Raw genomic sequence first — 3,892 nt, 5'->3', positions numbered from 1 at the left:
AATGTTTACCATCTATCAGTAGATCTTATAACTACAGTAATTTTAAGATGATTTTGAGTTTAAACACCATTTCAAGAGAATTTGTAGCAAGTATAAAATAAGAAATTTGGGCTGGGGTTGTAACTCAGTGGTAGAGCACTTACTTAGCATGTGTGAGGCACTGGATTCAATCCTCAGCACCACATAAAAATAAACAAAAATAAAAGGTATTTTGTCCATCTGCAACTAAAAAATAAATTATTAATGATTCCTATTGGTGGCAGTATATTTGTCTACTAAGTCTACTATTACATTTGTGGCTTATGTTCATAACTGAAAGAAATAGTGATTTGATCAGAAGTTAGTGAAAATAGATATGTAACTTTTCTGGGTCCAAATTCACAGACTTTCTGATTTCTATCATAGATTCTGCCTTAGAGAAATAAGTTTCCTAATCTGCTCTAGGAAGAGCACACAGGGTTTACTTACTGAATCTTCTGATAGAGTAGTGGCAGAGTAAAATTGTTGAACTGTTAAGAAGTGATACGTTGTCCCTTGGTATTTTTAGGATAGTCTCTTTCCTGAAATATGTAACCAGTTCCAAGCATAATTTTTATTTTGTTCCATGGCTAATGCAGGGTCTGGCACAGAGTAGTGGCCACTCAGTGTTTATTGAATAAGGGTTTCTCTGGAGAAATTAGAGGGAAGAGATCAAGTTCAAAGCTAAGATCTTCGATGTAGCAATTTATGGGTCTCAGATATTGAAGAATAACATTGAATTTTAGCTTAAAACTAATCTATCAGTGTAGGCGATGTTGTGAAATTCTCCTTTATATTTAGAAATTCTCAAATAAGGCGTTCTTTTGATTTACTCTATATAGTGTGGTAATATATATGGACTAGTTACTAAACTATAGTAGTCCTAAATTAGAAAATTATTTCTTGAAATAATCCTGTTCCTAGCACTGTTTCCCCTTGAAGTTGTAGGAAAATTTGTCACCAAATTATTGTTAAAACTGGGAGAATGGGAGTTGGCAGATTTCTTTAGTAAAGGGCTAGATAGTAAATGTTTTAGACATTGCAGGTCATATAGTCTCTGTTGCAGCTACTCATTTCCATTGTAGCACAGAAGCAGCCAAGGACAATATATTGGTGAATGAGCATGGCTGTTTTCCAGTAAAACTTGAATTTCAAAAACAGGCAGTGGACCATCTTTGGCCTGCCAAATGTAGTTTGCCAACCCCTGATCTAGGAGGTCTGCTGATTCTTGAATCCAGTTCTTCCTATTTTGGGTTAACCATATCCTCCTTCAAGCTTCAAAGGACTTTCCACAGGTGGTGATGCCACTGTACTGTTACCTACTGAAAGGCCTAAACGTACAGCATGACATGATTAATGAAGACCAACAGCATTAGATGCACCTCTTGGAATTTACAGAGCTTGCCTTTTTAGAGCACCACTTTTTTAAGTGCCACCATGTAGAAGCAGGTAAATATCCCACATAGGAAAAAGGCTCGCTTAGTCAGCCTTGGAACTGGGCATTGGTATACCAGCAGAAAAATGCTGAGTATAGAGTTTTATGAGGAAGATAATGTAGGTCCAGAGAGGAGGGAAAGTAGGAATGTAATGCAAAGTTTGAATCAGATTTTTGGATTGTGGAAGCCTGATTACAACTTGCTACTATTAAGATTGTTACATAGTTTAGGAAACTGAGTTGACCTCCTCTTTTGCCCTGGATTGCTTGCCAGATCTAAATGGAAGTGGAATGGAGGGGGATTAGGTTGAAGTCCATAAAACTGCTTATCATTAAGACTTTCATCATTAAGACACAGGCATGGGACTGGGGTTGTAGCTCAGTTGCAGAGTGCTTGCCTAATATGTGAGGCACTAGGTTTGATCCTTAGCACCATATAAAAATAAATAAAATAAAGGCATTTCGTCCATCTACAACTACAAAAAAATTTATTAAAGAAAAAAGACATGCACATTAGCCCCCTGATTTCATCTCCTTTAAGATATTGATATTGAAAAAACACTTAATGAACTGTGTCCTTGGTGGTTTCTCACTACTAGCCTGCTCCCTCACAAACATATTTTCCACTTTTCTAGCAGGTGAACAAGGGGAGCAGTTTGTACTAGGAGATGAGTCAGCAGAAATTATGCCAGGTTTTATGAATCTGAGTAAAAACAATCACAGGCACACGCTGCATTTTGTATCCTGAGAGAACTTTGGAGACTCCGAAGTCCTCATAGGCTGGATGATAGTGGTGGTGGTAGGCAGGTGGGCATTTAATATCCCTATTTACAATCTGTGCTCAAATGGAGAATTTCAGTGACTAAGATAAAGTGATTTATCTAGAGACTAAATGGGTAGCAGTGTTTGATGCCTTACAAATGCTGCATTCTGGCTGTCAGCCCCCTTCAGTTCTCTTTTATACATCTTTTGATACATTTTTCTGTAAGGAAACAGGAAATTTTGGCCTACCCTTGTAGGGCTCATGAGGGAGGTTCTGTATTTTATGTCTGACTGCTTTTCTTTCTGACTTATTCCTGCTTAATTAATGTAGGTGCTATGACTGAAAGCCAGAATCCATCTGCAGGGTATTTAGGTAATCAGCTGCCCCATTTTTACCTGTATTGGCTCTGGAAAGGTGCCATCATTCCCAAATCCTGTCTCCCACTGGACAAAGAAAGATATGAAGGCAGTCTCTGTGTATATGTACTTTTTTTTTCCTCTTGAATGTAGATATTTGAAGTCATCTTCTTTTCCAGGGCTATCACTGCATCTTTCCTTGAATGGTATTGGTTGATTACAAAGGTGCAGTTATCATAAACAGTCTGAGAAGTGTTATCCTTATTGCTGGAAATATTTAAATGGTTTCTGGGCAATTGGGAATGTTGTAAAGGTGATGTGGTTTTAGGTCCAGCTAACTTTCAGTATAATGACTTAAGAAGCTGTCAAGATATGATGTACACCCTCCAACATGGTGTCGGCATTAGATTAGGGCCATGGGTCCAAGCATTCACCACCACTTGGGGACCTTGTCTGAAGCAACTGCCACACCTCTTTCATCTTTTCTTGGGCAGGTGCCAGGGCCAGACAGGGTCTCCCTAAGCTACACAGGCTGACCTCCCAAGCTGCTTGGATTACAAGTTTTACACATCTGAGAGTAGACCTCTTAGAAGCTCTGTTGGCCAATGCAATGTCATCCTCTACTACTATGCCTCTAGGATGTCACTATGAAACAAAGTATGTTGCTCTCACCTACTTGGGACACCCTCAGGAGAAGCTTTAAGAGCAACATCTTTCATCCCAAGGGGTTCAACTAGTTATAACTTCACAATCTCTGGACCCAGAAGAATTTTTAAAAGTTAAATCTGAAATTGAAGAAGAGCTAAAGTCCCTGGACAAAGGAATTTCTGAAGCTTTCAGCACAGACTTTAACCATCACACTTCTTCAGTGTTTAGCCCTGCTAACCCAGAAAGTTCAGTAGAAGACTGCTTGGCCCATTTTGGAGAATGAGTATTGCAGAAACTGAGAGAACCTCTGCATAAAACTTTGCAAATGCTCCTCAGCCAGTGAGTTACCAATTCTGAGTGAAAATGTGCTTCTCTAAGTAGTCTGGGATCTCTCATACAGGACTAGATTGTTTGTTTTAGGTGAACAGTGTCATTCCATTTCTCACTTTTCTTCACTTTTTTTCCTTTTGCTTTCCCAAAGCATTTCTATGTTTTGAATGACAACTTTGCATCTAAGAGGCGGTTTAACTGTTCCAACAGAGATTTGATTGTTTCTATTATTTGTTGTGATATCAGATTTCAACAGATGCATTTAACTGTGTTGTAAACACAAGCCATCACACTTGTCCTAACCACTTTTTACTGTGGTTGTAGTTGGCCAACATAAATATA

General features: G+C 38.6%; 1 pseudogene; it reads left to right on the top strand.

The window, feature by feature from the left end:
* Positions 1-3,182: 3,182 nt before the first annotated feature.
* LOC124973964 (bcl-2-like protein 13) lies at positions 3,183-3,503 on the top strand (annotated as a pseudogene).
* The last annotated feature ends 389 nt before the right edge of the window (positions 3,504-3,892 follow it).

This window comes from Sciurus carolinensis, unplaced genomic scaffold (assembly GCF_902686445.1).
Source record: "Sciurus carolinensis unplaced genomic scaffold, mSciCar1.2, whole genome shotgun sequence".
NCBI lineage: Eukaryota > Metazoa > Chordata > Mammalia > Rodentia > Sciuridae > Sciurus > Sciurus carolinensis.
This window is presented reverse-complemented; position numbering and strand designations above follow the sequence as displayed.